Below are 22,964 nucleotides of genomic sequence, written 5' to 3'. Positions count from 1 at the left end.
ACCCTTATGTACAACATTAAATCATTGTTTCTGACTAACAATTTTTTAGGCAAAATACTTGTTAAATGAGCTGATTCATACATTTATGATGAGCCATGTATTGTAAGTACATTTTGTTAATGCTAGTCCTGCCATAAATCAATGATTACCTGCAACTTGAGTTATGTAAGCCGTATAATTTTGCTTGAATTTTATATGAATTCAGCGAAGGAGCTTTAGTTGTGCACTCATTGATAAAGCTGTCTGTTCTCTGTCATTTGGATTAATAATCAAAATGTTTTGTCTGTGTTTGTGTCAACGGTTTAGAAATGCAGATTGTACGTCGTTACCTACAATTTCAAATCTTTGCCAAGACTGCCATGCGCGAGAGAGAGTGCCAAACTGAAAGATGTAAGTCGTTATTTTATTTGTTTATTAAGTCATTTTTTAACATATGAAGGAATAATTGACTGTAGAATTACTGAAAATGTATGCACATTCGAGGTGTTAATACAGACGCGAAGTGCAGAGACCGTTACACCAAAGGTGTGCATTAACTTTCAAAACTTGGTGTTGTGATGTTTTGATTAAGTTTTTCTGCTTTTGTTTGTTTTCTCACCCAGGGGCGGAGCCAAGAGTTTTTCACATGGGTGGCTGGGCAGGGGCCAGCGATCAGTCTGTGGTGGCACGGACATTTTCAGGCAGTACATGTTAAGTCTTGTGCCCAAAAACGGTAATTGCAAGTGGGGTGGCCAATGGGGTGGCCAGGCTTCAGTCCATCGTGGCTACGGTGACGCCTGGGCAACCCCTAGCTCCGCCACTGTTCTCAACACATATTCAGGTTTTTATCTTGAGCTGATCACTTTCTGTATACCTGTAACTAGCGATGCTGTGTTGCGGATTCGGGCATAATAAAGATATGCCGCGTACAAATTAAAAAAATTCGTGAAGGCTGAATCGCGTGAGGGACATTGCGGTAAAGTTGTTTTTATATTGGATATTCGTTAGACATTCGATCCTTCCTTTAACATTAATTGGTATGTAATTGCAAAATAGTGGCGGTTCATGCTGTAAATCGTTCAGATAACATTGTAAAACATAATAGCAAAAGTAATAATTATGTTAATTGATAAATTTAATTGTTTTAAGCATCAAAAGTGAAAAACACAAAACGATCCCAACGAGGGCAATCCAAGTTAGGGAGTGTCTCAAAAGTGCAAAACGCACAAATATCAGTTAAGATATACATTATTCCATGACTACATTAAAAAATGTGTTTTTTTTTAATTTTTTTTTTTTTTTTTTACACGTGTAATGTTTATTTTGGTAGACAAATTAAGTTAAATTTGGATATTTTTTTATTTTCTTATTATTTATATTCCTGTTATAATGTAAACTTTAAGCTTTAATAAAATAAATCTTAACTTTCTGGCTTTTGTACCTAAAGATTTCACATCACCTGCAATGTATTTCTACACACCTGCTACATATTGTACACAGCTTTGATTGTGGAAATATGTTTTTGTGTATTTTTCTGGAATTTATAAAATACTAAATTCCATTTAACTTATTTGGCCTGATGATGTCATACCACCTGTAAAATATTCACACACATCTTACATGACTTGAAATTTGGAAATATGATTTGTGTATTTTTTTATGACTTTTCAAAATTTTCAAATCTGTATAACTTATTGGTCATGCGACATAGTGATGTCACACCACCTGTAATGCATTCACAAACATCTGACACACATCTTACATGACTTGGATTTTAGAAATATAATTTTGTGTTTTTTATTTTTATTTTTTTTTTATGAATTTTTGAAATTTTCAAATCTATATAATTTCCTGGACATGTGACTTAGTGATGTCAGACTACCTGCAATATATTCACAAACACTATACTCACAAACATCTATATCACATCTTACACGACTTGGATTTTGGATTAACATTTATTTTTTAAGAATTTTAATTTTTGAAATATTTTAAAAAACAATTAACCTCCTTTGACACAAGACAGACTTCAACTTATTTTACCAGCATGCCTACCTTAATGAATCACAGCAAAGCACTAGACCACATCTCAGCATGCTTTGCTGCAATTTAATGTGAATCAATCAGCAATTTTAATAAGTGACCATAACTTGCAGTTTAGATGATTTCTGGCATGGGATCTGAACCCATGCTCTTGGTGTTGCCAAGACCCTGTTCTATCCATTTAGCTACAGGACTTACTCCAAATAACCTGGAATGCTTACATGACATCTGGATTACTAACTCAAAGGACAGTTTACCCACAACTAAAACATCAGTCATTACTGCCATTGTATGCTCATGTGAAACCCTTAATATTGTTCTAGTTCCATGTTACACAAAAGTTACTTACATGCAAGTTATGTAGCTGAATATCCAAGCAGATGTTTTCCATTCAATGAAAGCAGATGCTGGTGGATGTCATGCTCCAAACAGGAAGCAAAAGAGTAATACTCAGTTGTCCTTGTAACTTGTGATAAAGTCACTAAAGCCATATAATACATATAGTATATACATTTGAGTGAGGAACTGATTTAGGGTGTAATTAATTGTAAAAACCAATGAAAACAAGTTTCCCTACATTTAAAACTGTCTCATTCGCATGAGTATCAATTGTTCCTTTTCGATTATGGTCTCTCAGCATTGCATTGCTGACGCTATGGGAAATTCCTTTCTCAACAACCTAGTTGAAGCCCTGTGTATAATAATGGCAATTCTAAAATTGGCAATGGTGTTTGAGCCCCACCCCTTTAAGCATGCAGTTGGCCTACATAAGTGGGTGCAAAACCACCATTTCCTCAGAATTCTTCTCCTTCAAGACAGCAATTTCATCTCTCGTCTTGACAAGCCCTCTCATCTCCACTTCACCGTCAAGAAACACTCCACCAGCGGATGGGTTCTTCACCCTCAGACGCAAGCAAGACAACTCGTCGCCTTGACAGCACAGTGCCTGCAGTGAGACGACTGACCTGCTCCCCTGCAGTGTTCCAGCAGAGACATTTGTATCCTTTATTATTGCTATGATATATTGTGTACAGTATAATTACATTTGTAAATCTAAAAGAGTGTGGCAGGGTGAGCAAGAGACAGACACAGTGAGTGTGGCGTCAAGCCTCGGAGAGGCATTTATTGGAAACAATAATAAACGTAAAAATGTCCAAAAGGGAATATTGTTCATAATAAAGGGGGAATCTGGCATCCTCGCGGTTAATGGGGCGACTCATTACAACATCCGGGGGTCTGAAGAACAGGTCCGGCAGCGCGTCCGATCCCTCCCAGCTCTGGTCCTGGGCGTGCGAGGATGCCAGTATGTGCACACATGGAGATTTGAAGCCGGCTCCCCGAGAAGAGGTGCACACTGCGTTTTAAAGACAGTGGTGATGAAGCATTATCCCCATCAGGTGTGCTTCATTCACCGCTGACCAAACGAAGCTTCTTAATTATGCACCTCTTCTCGCTCTCCCGCCCAACTCCCGTCGTGAGCCTGGCTGAAGGGCAGCCCTAAGAGGTGGGGCGACGATGACGAGCCAGAGGAGTGGATCATTCCGCCACATCTCCCCCCCCCCCAAGTGTCACCCCGTCGGCACCTCCTCCCACGCTCACATCCAGTCATGGAATCCAGAGCCGGAGGTGCACACTCTTTAGCTGCCCACACGGGAATGCTACTTCCTCAACCAGGCCCTACGGTCGGAGTGGACGTAAGGGGGATACCTCTCCCGGCCAACTCCTCCTCTCACTCGCACCCAGGTGGGAACAGAGAAAAAACACGAATTAATATGACAGCCTCAGCCAGCTACAGGGTAAATGCTTATTAAGTGCCACTTACCCTTTGCTGCAGATGGGAGGCCGTCCTCGTGTTTTCTCCATCCCACTCCAGGATTTCCATCGAACCGGCGAATGAGAGGAAGAGTGATGTAACTGTTGGTGCCCAACTGTGCCGTCTTTGCCCACAAAAGTGCCCGCATCCTCCACTACTGTGACAGGGTGAGCAAGAGACAGACACAATGGGTGTGGTGTCAAGCCTCAGAGAGGCATTTATTGGAAACAATAATAAACGTAAAAATGTCCAAAAGGGGTAATAAAGTGTCCAAGGGGGAATAGTGTTCATAATAAAGGGGGAATCTGGCATCCTCGCAGTGAACGGGGCTCCGTGAAAGGGGCGGGGTAGTGTTCATAGGAAAGCCCAGGCACGGGCTGGGTCAGTCAGCCGCTCACGCTCCCCTTCAAAGTCCATGGCGCGTGGAGCGGCAGCGTCACTGGCGGCCTGTCTTCCCAGGCCCGCGGCAAGCGTGAGGGGAAGGCGGCCCGGCATCTAGCCCGTCGACGGCAACGTGAGCAGTTCACCCCCGACGACTCATTACGACGTCCGGGGGTCCGAAGAACGGGTCCGGCAGTGCGTCCACTTGTCCGATCCCTCCCAGCTCTGGTCCTGGGCGTGCGAGGATGCCAGTGTGTGCACACATGGAGATTTGAAGCCGGCTCTCCGAGAAGAGGTGTGCACTGCGTTTTAAAGACAGTGGTGATGAAGCATTATCCCCATCAGATGTGCTTCATTCACCGCTGACCAAACGAGGCTTATTAATTTTGCACCTCTTCTCGGTCTCCCGCCCAACTCCCATCGTGAGCCTGGCTGAAGGGCGGCCCTAAGAGGCAGGGCGATGATGACGAGCCAGAGGGGCGGATCAATCCACCACGAGTCTGTGATTGCATTAGTCTAAGGATGCTCTGCTCTAGAATCCTCATTCTGAGGGACAGTCTGCCTCCCGAGTGGTCAGGCCTGACAGAAGACATTGTTGCTTCTCCTTCTGGTGAGGGTGAAGAGTGCACACATGCCACTGTTACTGAGCTGCTTTGCATCCTCTCATAGGAGGTCAGGGAACTTAGAGTGGTCCCCTTCAGTCAAGCTGGAAAGATCTCGTCTGGATGAATGGTTCCTACAGGCCGGTCGCCGTCAAAAGACTGCATCCTAAAGAGTAGCGCCATTCTTCCCGGAGGTCCACATGGAGCTCACAAAGACGTGGCGCATGCCTTACTCTGTGCGGACTCAGGTTGGAGGGGCTGCTTCTTTCATGTTGTTAGATTGGACAACATAACAGTAGTAGCTTACATAAATATTCAGGGCGGAATCCGATCGCTGAAATGTTTAGCCTGACACGGGGCCTCCTCCTTTGGAGAGAGCACTTCCTCCTTTCCATACGTGCAACAAATGTCCCAGGCCACCTGAACTGCAGCGTGGATCTGATGTCCCATCAGGAAGCAATCCACTGTGCCCTCTGGTACTCCATTTCCCAAGCCCTGCCAGGGGTGGATGCCATGGCTCACAAATGGCCCACAAAACGCAAGTATGCATTTCCTTTGGTAAACCTCCTCCATTCTGTCATCTGCAAAATTCGAGAGGACAGGAAAGCGGTTCTACTGGTTGCACCAAAATGGCCCAATCAGTCATGGTTTCCAGAGATGATGGAGCTACTGGTTGGCCCCCCTTGGGAAATACTACTGAGGAGAGATCTCCTCTCTCAAGCACAGGGCACGATCTGACGATCTGTCAAAATTGAGAGTGCCTCTTATTAGTCTCTTCCTTCCCAACCCTGGTTGTGAAGTACTTATACTGTGTGTATTTATAAGATTCATATAAATTCCCAGTCTAGATTAATTTTCACTCCTGGGTTTTCACTATGTAGGGAGATTGATCATTGATCATTACAATATACACTTTGAGGCATATTTTCACCATCCTATGCAGCCTGTGACATCCTATACATATTATTCCTCAAGTGTCTATTCCTTGGGCGAGGCCCCTCTGTGGGGTGTGATGTCACGTCAGTAGTGCGGCTTGATTGGACGCTGTTCCCACAGCGTCAGCGCCACAATGTTGAGAGGCTATAATTGAAAGGGAACGTCTTGACTGCGCATGTAACCTCAGTTCTCTGAGATGAAGGGAATGAGGCATTGCATAAGCTGGCCGCACTACTGACCCAGAGCTTTGAGGTGCGAGCGTTGCACTCCTTGTCCCTTAGTTGAAAAAGTCTGAGGAAATGGTGGTTTCGCACCCGCTTATATAGGCCAACTGCACGCCTAAAGGACGGGGCTGAAACACCATGACGAATTTTAGAATTGCCATTATTGTACAGAGGGCTTCAAGGTTGTTGAGAAAGGAATTTCCCATAGCGTCAGCAACGCAATGTCTCGATCCTTCATCTCAGGGAACCGAGGTTACATGCGTAACCAAGATGATTTCCTGCACTGCAATTACAGCTGCAACAATTCAACTTTTAGGACTTTATATTAGTGTGTAAGAACATAGGTAAGTATGCAATGAGTTATTCAAAGTAAAACATGTTGTTACTGTAATAGGCTGTTTTTCTAGAGCTCCTTACACATTTTGAGTGTTGTCAGTGCTACTACTTAAATTAATATAAGGGCCTAATAAGTGTGATGTAGCCAAGTAAAAATACAAAATGTTATACGCCAAGTCCAAATGTTCAGGAGGATATTTAAAAAACTAAAGATGGGAAAGATTTTTTTTATTCTTCTTCTTCTTATTATTACTATTTTACTATACTATATTTTACTATAGTTATTATTATGGGTAGGATGTGTTTGTGAAAGCCTTAAATGTGATCACTGATCATCATCACTGATGTTATAGGTGTTTTTAAATATATAACAGGTGGTGTGACATCATCAGGTCACATGAACAAGAAGTTATATAGATTTGAAAATTTCAAAATTTATAAATACACAAAATCATATTTCCAAAATCCAAGTTGTGTAAGATGTGCTATAGGTGTTTGTAAATATATAACAGGTAGTGTAACATCAGGTCACATGACCAAGAAGTTATATAGATTTGAAAATGTCAAAAATTCATAAAAATTACACAAAACCATATTTACAAAATTCAAGTTATGTAAGATGTGTGTCAGATGTGTGTGGATGCATTACAGGTGGTGTGACATCACTAGGTCACATGACAAGGAAGTTATATAGATTTTAACATTAAAAAAATTAATAAAAATACATAAAATCATATTTACAAAATCTAAGTAGTGTAAGATGTGTTTGTAAGTGTATAACAGGTGGTATGACATCATCAGGTCATAAACAGGTTTTATTTTTTGAAAGTAAAAGTTAAAATCATAAAAAAAATTATAAAGTTACGATTTTAAAATAAAAGTCATTTAAGGTGGAAAGGTGTTGTGTATACAGTGCTATAGGAGGACTAACATTCATCTATTTCTGTTAGCTATAAGTTAAATGCAATTTCAGTTACATTACATTGTTATAACATCATTACATATCTTAGGGAATAAGCAATATATGGCTTTAAATGTTTATTTTTGTACCATATATTTCTGCTTAATTTGTTTGACAATATTACGTTACATCTGGATAAAGCTACACATGTTTTTATAGCCACAGAGTAATCGGTTTTTCACCAGCCTTTGTCCGTTTCACACTTTAGAGACACTCCCTAACTTTGCCTGCCGAATGTCTAACGAATGTCTAATATAAAATCAACTTTACCGCAGTACGAGAGATCGACGCCGTTGGGGACCTGTAACTGGAAGTACTTGAAACTATTTTTATCATTTTAAATAAGCAATATTTGACGACGGACCAACGCACCACCGTGTGTTCTATCAATCATTCTGCTCATCCAAAGATTATCACATACATTTATTTTAGCATATCTTTCAGATTTTCGTTCTCACAACGCTCTTCAGGGTTTTACTACAGTAATATTAATTATCCATGTCTTTAGATTCTTTTTTTTACAATAATAAAATTGTAACAGCAATCATTTTACTGCAGTAATACTGCAGTATCCTTATAGAAACCATGGTTTTAATAAAATAATATTGTAGTAACTGACTGTAGTAATCATGGTTAATTTTGTGGTTCTGATTTTACCTCAAATACCATGGTTTAACATATGCTTACTAAAACCTTGGGTAGTTTATGCAAATATCTGGCTGTGTTTGTCTTTTTTCTTTACTTTGATAAGTTTTGAATCCTGACTCCACTTCACAGCTCGAAGAGAACTAGGTGCCTGTGTTTAAGGACAAGATCCTGCACTTTGCCAACAGAGAGAAGTGGCTCTTTATCTGCTTTCCAATCTGGAAACTATGACAGCAGGTATTGGGGATAAAGAGCATTATCTTTATTTAAGAACAGCAAGACTATTTAAATTACATAAAGGAAATAGTTTACCACCAAAATAAAATTGTCATTACTTGCACTCATGCCATTACACACCAAAGGGGAAACTGCTTTTATGTCCATTTTGGTGGTTGACAGACTGGTCACTATGTCCTGGCATCGTATGGGAAAAAATTAATTTGAAGAACATTACATTTTTTTCCATTTTTTTTTTTTTGTTACATTGGAAAAATAACAACATACGAGTTTAGTATGGCATGAGGTTAAAGTAAATAATAACTAATCAAGAGTAGGATTCATACTAAGAGTAAGTGATGTTAGAATTTTCATTTTGGGGTGAACTATTCCTTTAAGAAAGTACATAAATTAATTTCACATCATACATCCAAATGTCATAGCAGTCAAATTTTCTTAAGACTTATTTAGACTTTTTTAGTTTACATTGAACAATTGTATGTTCTTGTTTTATTTTAGACAAACAACTTAATATCGCCTTTCTGGTCCCTGCTCTGCTCTCAACATTGATACATGATTGGAAGGAAAATGTTTGGACCAAGCTTCACAGGAACCAGGAAAGCCTTCAGTGACATGCATCCTATAAGGTAACACAGACATTTCTAAAATCATAGGATTAAATGCTAGACTTGCCACGATATCATAATTTTCACACTGGTGCGTTGTTCACGTTCAAACCGACACCGGTATTATCGCTGGATGGACGCTAAGTGGTACTATGGGGTCATTTTCGTTAAGCAATAGCCTACACAATAACACAAGGCAGCTTGATTTCAAACTTTTAACTTTATTTTTTATTTATTTTAACTAAAAATTCAAATGAAACTGAAAAAAATTAAGTGCAATTAAAATGTATGTTCAGCTTTTTGAAAGATGGCTTTTCAACAGTTGTGAAGGGCAACATCTCTTTGGCAACGAACCTACTTCATCTGTGCATTTTCTCCATCATGGGCTACCGCTCTGGTATTTAATTTTCCCGGCAAATACATCACTTATTGTGGGTTGTTGCAGGTTTAATGTTGGTGTTTTATTACCTTTCATCCCAGGACCCACTTCAGCTGCTTCGGAAGAGTAATGACTTTGAATGTGTGTGAATAAATTCGATTTGTTCCCTCCTAGGGCTGGGCAATATGCAAGAAATATGTTCACGATATTTTTATTAAAAAACAAATATATCACAATATTCAATTATATCATCAACCCCCTGGCTGAGGGATCGATGAATATTCTTGCTTAAGTGATTTTGCATTGAAAATTAAATTCATTTAGAAAAACTAAAACCAAAGACATTTCTAAATTCAAATTGCACTTCAAACGAAAAAAAAAAAAAGCAATTAAAATAATGAAGTGGTAAAACAAACAAACAAACAAACAAAAAAAACATCTATAACCACCTTTCCATTTACCATCACGCAAGTATCCATCTATGATGACAGGTTGAAATTAATCATACAAATTAAGATCTAAAAACAATTATAAATGTAAACATAACAATTACAGTGATAATAATCACTGAAATATAAATCATGGTTCAAGGTGAACGTGTTTTTGTATTATTTTATGATTTAATCACAGATGTATAGGCTATTTATAAAGTGACCCTGCAGAGTTGCGCTCACAATGAACTGCTCTGTGGAAATAAAGCGAACTGAATTCAGAGCACCTCCTGAGCTGAGATGGTCTGAGGTCATTTGCAGCATTCTCATAGACGATCCTATTCTAGCAATATTTCTGACGCGCTTCCTGACTCCTCCTCCATGTGACGTGTGACCTTACCAACGAGCTCACGTCATCCCTCTCATGAACGCACGTCACAGAGATGTACGGATGTACGGAACATTTGTAGTTAAAAAGTATATAATTATTGTTTTGTTTCTAAAAATAATCAATCGTTTGCGTTCAGAAGAACTTTATTTGTCGACTGGAGTCGTGTGGATTATTTTGATGTACCCTAAATATGCATTTGGGACCATCAAAAAATGGAGTACATTCACTTGCATTGTTTAGATGAAGAGGCCTGAAATGAAATCCTAAAAGTCTTAAATTCTGTTTTGTTGAAGAAAGAAACTCAGATACATCTTGGATGGCTTGAGAGTGAGTAAATTATCAGCAAATTTTCATTTCTGGGTGAACTATTCCTTTAAGGCTATTCTATTCGTTAGGCTATTGTATTGATATTGGAAGTTCCATTCATAATGTTTTCCAATTTTACCCGCTATAAAATTTCACACGGTGTTGTCCCTTGTACAAAGTAAAACTGGTAACACTGTACACTGTGGCAACCCTATTAAATATTTGCACTTACACATACCCATGGTCAGTTGCATGATGCCCCACCATCAAAATTGCCCTGAGATCTAGCAATATCCTGAAAAATGCGTTGTATTTTTGCAAACAGTATGCCATTGCTTAGCTGTTTCAAACTTCTTTTTGGCTCGGAGCGAAGATTAAAAAAATAACTTCTCAGAGACTATGCCAGGGCATTTATGGAAGCCTTCAGAAGGAAATACAGTAACACTACAATAAGGTTCTAGGCCTATTTGTTAACGGTAGTAAATGCATTTCTTGCCCTTGACCCATCTGCAGAGCACTGTACATATACACTACTCATGTACACGCTGTATAAATAACGAGAGAATTCTAATTTTTTTGGGGGGCGAACGATTTTAACCACTGTGTTAACATTAATGCATTATGAACTAACAATGAACAAATTTCATAAATGTACATTAACCCAAAATATTGTTCATTGCTACTTTAATCAAATTAAATAAAAAATCAAATCACTTTTATTGTCACACAACCATATGCACAAGTGCAACAGTGGGTGAAATTCTTGGGTGCAGTTCTGAGCAACATAGCAGTCATGACAGTGATGAAAAATATACCAATTTACAATAAACATAACAGATTTACACAACACAATTTACATATCTAATATACACATAATTACACAACACAATAATAATATACAATGTACAATATACAATTCACACAATATAGAATACACATACACATAATATAGAATACACATACAATAAAAATAGTATATAAAGTATATATATAATATACAGTAGGTTGTATTGTACTGTATTGACATTCAGGCTAACGGCTGATAGTCAGTTGCCAGTGTGTTGTTAAGAGAGAATATAATTTATGACAGTCCAGTGTGAGACAATAAGATTAATAAAGTGCAGTGCTGAAGTATATTGATTGTGAGAGATCAAGAGTTCAGAAGTCTGATTGTTTGGGGGAAGAAGCTGTCATGGAGTCGGCTGGTGCGGGTCCTGATGCTGCGATACCGCCTGCCTGATGGTAGCAGTGAGAGCAGCCCATGGCTCGGGTGGCTGGAGTCTCTGATGATCCTCCAAGCTTTTTTCACACACCTCCTGGTATATATGTCCTGGAGGGAGGGAAGCTCACCTCCGATGATGTGTCTGGAATTTCGCACCACCCTTTGCAGGGCTTTGCGGTTGTGGGCGGTGCTATTGCCGTACCAGGCAGTGATGCAGCTAGTCAGGATGCTCTCTACAGTGCTGGTGTAGAACTTTGTGAGGATGTGGTGGTTCATCCCAAGCCGTCTCAGGAAGAACAGGTGCTGATGAGCCTTCTTTACAATGGCCTCTCAGTATGGCTGCTGCGTTACGAGCTCCGACACAACATTGCAGTTTTTTGTTTGTTTTGTTTACAGTTCTTATGTTTTTTGTATTGGATGTTGTCTGCCTTATTGTATAAAATAGACAAACACTTTTGGACATTGGTTCTGCAATTGCACACCGAAAACCGGACTTCAGATTCTTCAATGCCGACCCGCTATTTACAAACACGCCAGCGGAGCCCTTTATCTGGGCAGCCCGGCCGTGGAAACACAGACGGAATAGGGGAAATAGAGTGTTCTCATCAGAGTAAGACGTCGCACAAATCGACCCCCGCTACCCAGTATTCTACTGCCAAATGTTCAGTCTCTGGACAACAAGCTCTGCAAGCTGAGAGCGTGGATCTCTTTCCAAAGAGAGATGAGGGACTGCTGCATTATGTGCCTTACAGAAACTTGGATGTCTGCTGAGATTCCAGATTCAGCCATCGAACCCATGGGGTTCTCCATGCACCGAGTGGACAGAGTGAAAGACCTCTCAGGTAAAAGCAGAGGTGGTGGTGTATGTTTTATGATCAACAAATCCTGGTGTGATTAGAGGAACGTACATTATATCAAGTCTTTCTGCTCTCCTGATCTGGAATTTCTCATGCTTCTGTGTTGACCATTCTGGCTACTGAGGGAATTCACAGCGGTCATTATCACTGCTGTGTACATCCCCCCACAAGCCGACACAGACCGGGCACTCAAGGAAATGTATGGGAGTATAAGTGAGCAGGAAACCGCGCACCCTGAGGCCGCGTTCCTTGTGACCGGGGCCTTTAACAAAGGTAATTTCAAATCAATCGCACCAAAATACCACCAACATATCAGTTTCAACACACGAGGGAACCAGGTTTTGGACCATTGCTACTCTCTCTTCTTGGATGGCTACAAATCCCTCCCCTGCCCACCATTTGGCAGCTCAGACCACTCTTCCATTCTCCTTCTGCCCGCTTACAGGCAGAAACTGAAACAGGAAGCACCCACCCTCAGAATGATCCAGTGCTGGTCAGACCAATCAGATTCTACGTTACAAGACTGTTTTGATCACGTGGACTGGGAGATGTTCCGGTCCGCCTCTGATGACGACATCGAGGTTTATGCTGATAGCGTAACGTGTTTCATCAGAAAATGTGTTGTTCCGACCAAAACAATACAGATCTACCCCAACCAGAAACCATGGATTAATAGCGATGTTCGTGCACCACTTAATGCACGGACCTCCGCTTTTAATTCCGGGAACACGGAGGAGCATAAACAAGCCAGTTATGCCCTCCACAAAACTATCAGAGCAGCCAAATGCCAGTACAGGTACAAGATTGAAGGACAGTTCAACACCACTGACTCTAGAAGCATGTGGCAGGGAATTAATATCATCACGGACTACAAAGGGAATAAAAACTCCGGTGTGAACACAGCTGCCTCTCTCCCGGATGAGCTAAATACTTTTTATGTAACTCGATCCTTCTGACAGGTGAATATCCGTAAAGCTGCGGGTCCAGACGGCATTCCGGGCCACATCATCAAAGCATGCACGAACCAACTGGCTGGTGTTTTTACGGACATTTTCAACCTTTCCCTCTCCTTGTCTGTAGTCCCCACATGCTTCAAAAGGTCCACCATTGTGCCTGTACCAAAGCAATCCAAAATCACTTGCTTAAATGATTGGTGTCCTGTTGCTCTGACCCCCATCATCAGCAAATGCTTTGAGAGGCTAATCAGAGATTACATCTGCTCTGTGCTGCCTCCCTCACTGAACCCACTGCAGTTTGCATACCTACAACTGCTCCACTGATGATACCATTTCATCTACACTACACACTGCTCTCTCCCACCTGGAAAAAAGGTACACTTACGTGAGAATGCTGTTTGTAGACTACAGCTCAGCATTCAACACCATAGTGCCCTCCAATCTTTATGTGAAACTCCGGGCTCTGGGCTTCAACAGCTCGCTGTGCAGCTGGATCCTGGACTTCCCGTCAAGCAGACACCAGGTGGTTAGAATAGGCAGCAACATCTCCTCATCACTGACCCTCAACACTGGAGCCCTGCAGGGCTGTGTTCTCAGCCCACTCTTGTATTCCTTGTACACACATGACTGTGTGGCAACACACAGCTCCAATGCCATCATTAAGTTTGCTGATGATACGACGGTGGTAGGTCTGATCACTGACAATGATGAAACAGCCTACAGAGAGTAGGTGCACACTCTGACATGCAGGTGTCAGGAGCACAACCTCTCCCTCAACGTCAGCAAGACCAAGGAGCTTGTGATGGACTTCAGGAGAAAAGACAGAGAACACAGCCCCATCATTATCAATGGAGCACCGGTGGAGAGAGTCAGCAGCTTCAAGTTCCTCTGTGCCAGAGGAACTCACATGGTTCGTCCACACTGAGGCCATTGTGAAGAAGGCTCATCAGCGCCTCTTCTTCCTGAGACGGTTGTGGATGTTTGGAATGAACCACCACATCCTCACACGGTTCTACACCAGCACTGTAGAGAGCATCCTGACTGGCTGCATCACTGCCTGGTACGGCAATATCACCGCCCACAACCGCAAAGCCCTGCAAAGTGTGGTGCGAACTGCCAGACACATCTTCAGAGGTGAGCTTCCCTCCCTCCAGGACATATATACCAGGCGGTGTGTGAAAAAAGCTTGGACGATCATCAGAGACTCCAGCCACCTGAGCCATGGGCTGCACTCACTGCTACCATCAGGCAGGCGGTATTGCAGCATCAGGACCCGCACCAGCCAACTCCATGACAGCTTCTTCCCCCAAGCAATCAGACTTTAGAACTCTTGATCTCTCACGATCAATAGACATCAGCACTACACTTTATTAATCTTATTATCTCACACCGGACTGTCATAAATTATATTCTCTCTTAACAACATTGGCAACTATCAACCGACAGCCTGAATGTCAATACAGTACAATACAACCTACTGTATGTTTTATATATACTTTATAACTATTTTTATTGTATGTGTATTCTATATTATGTGTATGTCTATTCTATATTGTGTTGTGGCAGGATGAACGAGGCACAGACAATTATTCTCAAGTGCACAGTCCCACAAAGGGGGTGTTTTATTGTGACAATAAGTAAAAGGAGAACATAGTGGTGCATGGTGTCTTCAGTGCAAGGGCGGGGTGAGCGTGTCGGGTGTCTGTGTTCGTGAATCCGGTGTTTCGTGAAGTTTCCATGGAATGCGTGTGGTGATCGGCGCTCACTCATTGCTGGAGTCTGGAATTGAGAGAGAGCGAGAAGAGGATTAGTGTCATGCCTTGGAGATGGTGCTCACCGTCTTCCTCTTCCTCCGGCGTTTAAATCCCCTCCAGCTGATCATTCACAGGTGACGCCGATCAGTGTCTCTATTCCACGGTTGATTGGCAAATGAGCTCCAATTCCAAGTCGACGCTGAAACGCACGCATCCCCGCCCCCAAGCGACGTCCTGGACCTGGAAGCACACAGAGGGGATGGGGGGAGGGAGTGAACTTTTACACAGACCTGACCAATCTTTGAACATCCTGAACAGGCCGTCGGCATTGCCGTTGGCTGCCCCCGCTCGAAGTCCTGGAGGGCAAGGAACCAGCGGATTACCTTGTCATTAGAGTCCTTCGCTCGTGCCATCCATTGCAACGGGGCGTGGTCAGTCAGCTGAGTGAATCTCCAGTCCAGCAGATAGTACCGTAGCCCCAGGATGGCCCACTTTATGGCCAACGCTTCCTTCTCCACGGCCGCATACCGGGTTTCAGCTGGGGTCAGCTTCCGGCTGATGTACACTATGGGGTGTTCTTCCCCCTGTTGGTCTTGGGACAAGACGGCCCCCAACCCCGTATCTGAGGAGTCTGTTTGTAGGAGGAAGGGGCAGCTGAAATCTGGGGCATGTAGGACCGGAGCTGAGGTCAGGGCGTTCTTCAACTTCTGGAAGGCTTCCTCTGTGGGGTGGCTCCATTGCACCTTCTCAGGCTGCCCCTTCTTGGTCAGGTCTGTTACGGGACAGGCTATAGTGGAGAAGTGAGGTATGAAGCATCGATAATATCCCGCCAACCCAAGGAATGCACGTAACTGGGTTTTGGTGGTTGGTCGACCAAAGGAGCGTACTGCCTCTGCTTTCTGTTCCTGGGGCATGATCAGACCCCTTCCAATCTGATATACCAGGTAGTGTGCCTCCGATGCTCCTAGGTGGCACTTCTTTGGATTGGCAGTGAGTCCAGCTTTCCTCAGTTCAGTCAGCACCCTCCGCAGACGGTCCAGGTGGTCCTCCCACTGCTCCGAGTGGATCACAACATTGTCCAGGTAAGCCGCTGCATATGCCTGGTGGGGTCTCAGGAGGATGTCCATCATCCGTTGGAAGGTGGCAGGTGCCCCATGTAGACCGAAGGGTAGCACCAGGTACTGCCAGTGGCTGTTAGGTGTGCTGAATGCTGTCTTTTCCCTGGACGATGGGGCTAAGGGTACCTGCCAGTATCCTTTGGTCAGATCCAAGGTGGATATATACCGTGCTTGGCTCAGCCGCTCGATGAGCTCATCCACTCGGAGCATGGGGTATCCGTCAAAGGTGGAGACTTCATTCAACTTCCGGAAGTCATTGCAGAAGCGGAGGGTGCCGTCGCCCTTCAGAACCATCACGATCGGGCTGGACCAGGGGCTTCTGTACTCTTCGATGACCCCGAGTTGTAGCATCCGTTGCACTTCCTCCTCTATAGCCTGTCGGCGAGCCTCTGTGACCCAGTAGGGATGCTGCCGTACGATGGTTCCAGGAGGTGTGTGAATTTCATGATGGATCATGTTGGTCCGCCCGGGGCGACTTGAAAACATGTCACTGAACTGTCCGACCAGGGCTTCCAATTCCTTCTTTTGATTAGCGGGAGTTGGTTCCCCAGATGTACCACTGGAACCTCTGTTTGGGCGTACCCATCGACTCGTCTCTCGGGATCAGTCCAGCGTTTGAGGAGGTTAATGTGGTAGATCTGCGCCGCCCGTCTTCGTCCCGGCTGTCAGATGCGATACGTTACCGGCCCTGTCCATTCCACCACGGTGTAGGGACCCTGCTAGGTGGCCAGGAACTTAGACGTGGCACAGGGGATCAGCACCAGGACCCGGTCTCCTGGGTGAAATTCACGAGCTTGTTCACGCACCAGGGACATCACTTTCTTGATGCTCTCCCTCATCTCACGTACATGCTCAATTACTGTTTGGTGCGGTGAGGGCTGTTGCTCCCAAGCCTCCCGGGCGATGTCTAGCAGGCCCCGGGGCTGGTGACTGAACAGTAACTCGAAGGGAATCCAGTGGATGCCTGAGGCACTTCCCTGATGCCGAACAGCACGTAGGGTATCATGAGGTCCCAATCGTGCCCATCCTCGGTTACCACCCACTTCAGCATCCGTTTTAGGGTCTGGTTGAAACGTTCAACTAATCCGTCCATCTGGGGGTGGTAAACTGAGGTGCGGAGTTATTTCACCTGCAGCAGCTTACACATGTCAGCCATGAGCCGGGACATAAATGGTGTGCCCTGGTTGGTGAGGATCTCTTTTGGGATGCCGACTTGGCTGAACAGCAGGAACAGCTCTCGAGCGATGTTCTTGGAGGTGGCTTTCCTCAGAGGCACTGCTTCGGGGTACCGAGTCACATAATCCACTATGACCAGGATGTGCTCATGTCCCCGGGCAGACTTCGGCAGCGGTCCCACCAGGTCCATCCCGATGCATTTGAAAGGGACCTCGATGATAGGCAGGGGTATGAGGGGGCTGGGGGGAGGTCTTTGTGGAGCCGTTCTTTGGCAGACCGTGTAGCTCTGGCAATAGCACCTCACTTCCGCATCCAGTCCGGGCCAATGGAACCGGTCTCTAATTTGTCGGGTGGTGTTCTCAATTCCTAAGTGCCGGCCATGGGATGCGAGTGGGCCAACTCAAGCACGGTCTCCGTCTTGGTACATGGCACCACCAAGAGGCGTTTCTCTTACCCCTGCCTGTGAGCGACACAGTACAGCAGATCATTTTCCACAATGAAGTGAGGAGAAGGGTGGGGGGCGGGAAGTCATACCTTGCCGTTGACTACTCTGACCTGAGACCAACAGTTTCTTAGGCAGTCGTCCTCCCATTGTTCCCTGCCGAATGCACCCCCTTCCATTATCTGTTGGAAGAGGCCAGAATATACATTAGGAGCAATCACTCTCAACTCATCATCTCGCTCGATGTCAGTGGCCAGCAGCACCGGGTGTCTTCGTGGTCTTGGTTGGGGTCCTCCGCGGCGTTGCCCCCGGCGGCTGGCAGGTTGGACAGCTTGGGCCAACAGCTGTTCGAACCCTGGCGAGTCTCGTCCTAAGAGCAGGGGCACCGGCAGATCTTTGACAATCCCGACTTCCACTGGACAGCTGCCTGGTTCGGCCTTGATGGTAACTGACCGTGTTGGGACGTAGCACGTGTCGCCGTGCACACAGGTGATAGGGATTGAGGTTTTGCTGTGTGGTCGGAGAGAAACTATCTGGGGCTGGGCCAGGCTTACCGTGTTCCCGGAATCCAGTTGGGCTTTCACACAGTGGCCCTCGACCTTCACCTCCCTTTCTGGGGCTGAAATGTTGAAATGCATGGGATACTCGCCACAGTGTGTATTGTATACTGTACATTGCATAATATTGTTGTGTTGTGTAATTATGTGTATATTAGATATGTAAATTATGTTGTGTAAATCTGATGTTTATTGTAAATTGGTATATGTCTCATCACTGTGATGTTGCTCGGAACTGCACCTAAGAATTTCACCCACTGTTGCACTTGTGCATATGGTTGTGTGACAATAAAAGTGATTTGATTTGAATTGATCAGTGTGGCTGGACCATGTGAGTTCCTCTGTGATGTGGACACCAAGGAACTTGAAGCTGCTGGCTCTCTCCACTGTGTGCTCCATTGATGGTGATGGGGCTGTGTTCTCTGTCTTTTCTCCTGAAGTCCACCACAAGCTCCTTGGTCTTGCTGACGTTGAGGGAGAGGTTGTGCTCCTGACACCAGTGTGTCAGAGTGTGCACCTCCTCTCTGTAGGCTGGTTCATCATTGTCAGTGATCAGACCTACCGCCGTCGTATCATCAGCAAACTTGATGGCATGGAGCTGTGTGTTGCCACACAGTCATGTGTGTACAAGGATGTGGCAGCGGGGGCGTGGTCAAGCATCTCTCCGGAGAGAGAGAAAGCGGTAAGGGCGCTTACACCTGAGTTAAATTATGTCTAACACCTGTCTCTAATTTCATTGAGCACGGGGAGAGTGGCATAAATAGAGCCACACAGCAGTTAGAGGGGAGAGAGAGCCTGGGCACGGACTATGAAGCCAGAAGTTTTGATGATTGTAAATTTGAAAGTTTATTTTGTAAGCTAGTTTGTGGATATTTTTAGACTGTGTTTGCCAACAACGTAAAGCCCTGAGAGTGTGTTTGTACTGCACTGAGGAAAATAAAAAAATGCTTACCTGAACCAGGAAATCTGCTTCTCGCCTCCTCCTTCCACTGAGAAGTGTTACAAAGGAATACAAGAGTGAGCTGAGAACACTGTTTGTCTACAAACAGCATTCTCACATAAGTGTACCTTTTTTCCATGTGGGAGAGAGCAGTGTGTAGTGTAGATGCAATGGCATCATCAATGGAGCGGTTGTTGCGGTAAGCAAACTGCAATGGGTCCAGTGAGGCAGGCAGCACAGAGCAGATGTAATCTCTGATTAGCCTCTCAAAGCATTTGCTGATGATGGGGGTCAGAGCAACAGGACGCCAGTCATTTAAGCAAGTGATTTTGGATTGCTTTGGTACAGGCACAATGGTGGAAGTTTTGAAGCATGTGGGGACTACAGACAACGAGAGGGAAAGGTTGAAAATGTCCATAAAAACACCAGCCAGTTGGTTCGTGCACGCTCTGATGACGCAGCCCGGAATGCCTTCTGGACCCGCGGCTTTACGGATATTCACCCGTCGGAAGGATCGGGTTAAATCCGCTACAGACACTGAGAGTGAACTAACCTCTGTAGCTTCAGCCGTGAGAGCTCTCTCTGCGAGGGTGGTTTTATTTCCCTCGAAACGAGCATAAAACCTATTTAGCTCATCCGGGAGAGAGGCAGCAGTGTTCACGGCGGAGTATTTATTCCCTTTATAGTCCGTGATGATATTAATTCCCTGCCACATGCTTCTAGAGTTGGTGTTGTTGAACTGTCCTTCAATCTTGACCCTGGACTGGCATTTGGCTGCTCTGATAGTTTTGCGGAGGGCATAACTGGCTTGTTTATGCTCCTCCGTGTTCCCGGAAATAAAAGCGGAGGTCCGCGCATTAAGTGCCGCATGAACATCGCTATTAACCCATGGCTTCTGGTTTGGGTAGATCCGTATTGTTTTGGTTGGAACAATGTCCTCTATGCACTTTCTGATGAAACATGTTACGCTGTCAGCGTAAACCTCGATGTCGTCATCAGAGGCGGACCGGAACATCTCCCCGTCTGCGTGAACAAACAGTCTTGTAGCGTAGTATCTGATTGGTCCGACCAGCACTGGATCATTCTGAGGGTGGGTGCTTCCTGTTTAAGTTTCTGCCTGTAAGCGGGCAGAAGGAGAACGGAAGAGTGGTCCGATTTGCCAAATGGTGGGCGGGGGAGGGATTTGTAGCCATTCCGGAGAGTAGCAATGGTCCCCTCATTTGTTGAAACTGATATGTTGGTGGTATTTTGGTGCGATTGATTTGAAATTGCCTTTTTTAAAGTTCCCGGTCACAATGAACGCGGCCTCAGGGTGCGCGGTTTCCTGCTCACTTATACTCCCATACAGTTCCTTGAGTGCCCGGTCTGTGTCCTGTGTCTTGTGGGGGGATGTACACAGCAGTGATTATAACCACTGTGAATTCCCTCGGTGGCCAGAATGGTTGACACAGAAGCATGAGAAATTCCAGATCAGGAGAGAAGAAAGACTTGATAGAATGTACGTTCCTCTGATCACACCAGGATTTGCTGATCAAAAAACACACACCACCACCTCTGCTTTTACCTGAGAGGTCTTTTGCTCTGTCCGCTCTGTGCACGGAGAAACCCGCGGTTGGATGGCTGAGTCTGGAATCTCCGCAGACATCCAAGTTTCTGTAAGGCAGATAATGCAGCAGTCCCTCGTCTCTCTTTGGAAAGAGATCTGCGCTCTCAGCTCGCAGAGCTTGTTGTCCAGAGACTGAACATTTGCCAGTAGATTACTGGGTAGCGGGGGTCGATTTGCGCAATGTTTTACTCTGATGAGAACGCCGGCTCTATTTCCCCTTTTCCTTCTGCGTTTCCGCGGCTGGGCAGCCCAGACAAAGGGCTCCGCTGGCGTGTTTGTAATCAGCGGGTCGGCATTTAGGAATTTGAAGTCTGGTTTTCTGTGTGCAATTGCAGAACTAATGTCCAAAAGTGTTTGTCTATCGTATACAATAAGGCAGACAACATCCAAGACAAAAAACATAATAACTGTAAATATAACAAACAAAAAACTGCAATGTTGTGTCGGAGCTCGCAACGCAGCAGCCATACTCGGCGCCATCTTGACTCCAAAAAAGGACTCAAAGGAGTTAATTTACTTAATTAATGTTAACGAATACAAAGTTATTGAAAAGTGTTACTGAAAATACTTGTAAGAAGCACTCAGATGCATAATGATTGTACTGCTCCTAAAGATGTGTACTTGAAGGTTTTAAACTTAGTCTTCATGCTTTGATGCACAGACATTTCTGTTTTTACAGGTTGGTACCAGTGGCTGATTTCCTGCACTGTGCAAAAGATGTCATTTTTCCATACACACCAATGCTTGGAGAAAACAATCAGTGCTTTCAAGCATTTGTTGTCATTCACTGAGAAGTGTTTCAAAATACATTGCAGGGCACAGTGGACATTTACTTCAAAGCGTTCTACGTCTTAAATATTAATTACCCCAAACAGGATTTGTGTGAATTTCTACAGACTGGAAACTTGTTTACACAAACAGACTGAATACATTTGTACCATTTAAATTGTTATTGTAGTCTGCCTGCCCCTCTCTCACTGTGTGGTTGTGGTAAAGTGATTTTGATGACCAAGAATTCTGTTTAAAATTTTCAACCCAGCATGCTGCAGTGACTTTGCAGCAAAGTTACTGACAACAACAGTCCAACAGTTGGGATAGTCATTAAGAGGAGCAGAGGTTTATGATGTTTCAGATGTAAAGAAAAATGTACCTTTTAGGTTTATTTGCATATATATATATTTTTGGGGTGTAACGGTACATGTATTCGTCCCGAACCGTCACAGTTCGGTGCATGCAGTCAGACGAAGAATACATCTGAGTCAGTCACAGGTGATCCACTCCAATCCAGAAGGGGGTGTGCGTGGTAATGCAACACTTTTTTTTTTTGCTAACCGCCACAACAGGAAAAAGAGCACAAGAAGAAGAGACCATCTATGCCCCAACCCAAAACAAGAATGGCTTCTCCTAATGCACAAGTTTTATTTTTCATTATTCTATTTATTTTGTACTTCTGTAACACAATAGATGCTTTTCAGTTTTGTAGCTGATTGTGACCAAATACCTTTTGTTTTTTATTAACCCTACAAAAAAATATGGCCTATGCAAGAGTGCATTCTGTTTACTGCTTAGTGCTTAATGCACTAAAGGAGGCTGTACTGTACCAACTACCTCGGGGGGGGGGGGGGTACTAAATGCCTCTAGGTGGAACAAACTGTAATTTGCACTACTGTCTGTTCAAAATAAATGAAAAGAAACCTAGCATTTGGGATTTGTTGCTTTTTCCTGTTGTACCGAACTTGTATCGAACCGTGACCCCAAAACCGAGGTACGTACCGAACCATGACTTCTGTGTACCGTTACACCGCTAATATATATATAAACCAAAAAAAGAAACGTCCTCTCACTTTCAACTGCTTTTATTTTCAGCAAATTTAACGTGTAAATATTTGTATAAACATAAAAAGATTCAACAACTAAGACATAAACTGAACAAGTTTCACAGACATGTGACTAACAGAAATGGAATAATGTGTCCCTGAACAAAGGGGTGGGGGGGTGGGGTGGGGCGCAAAATAAAAAGTAACAGTCAGTATCTGGTGTGGCCACCAGCTGCATTAAGTACTGCTG

The 22,964-nt window shown here is 44.0% G+C and overlaps 1 long non-coding RNA gene across 1 annotated transcript; it reads left to right on the top strand.

Annotated features, from left to right (window-relative positions):
* Nucleotides 1-616: 616 nt before the first annotated feature.
* Nucleotides 617-22,245, top strand: LOC127440935 (uncharacterized). Its single transcript, XR_007897244.1, has 4 exons — nt 617-712; nt 8,053-8,157; nt 8,656-8,783; nt 21,577-22,245. It is a non-coding gene; the product is annotated as an uncharacterized LOC127440935 (long non-coding RNA).
* The last annotated feature ends 719 nt before the right edge of the window (nt 22,246-22,964 follow it).

This window comes from Myxocyprinus asiaticus, chromosome 5 (assembly GCF_019703515.2).
Source record: "Myxocyprinus asiaticus isolate MX2 ecotype Aquarium Trade chromosome 5, UBuf_Myxa_2, whole genome shotgun sequence".
NCBI classification, from domain to species: domain Eukaryota; kingdom Metazoa; phylum Chordata; class Actinopteri; order Cypriniformes; family Catostomidae; genus Myxocyprinus; species Myxocyprinus asiaticus.
Note: the sequence above shows the minus strand (reverse complement) of the source record. Positions and strands in the feature narration are given on the sequence as shown.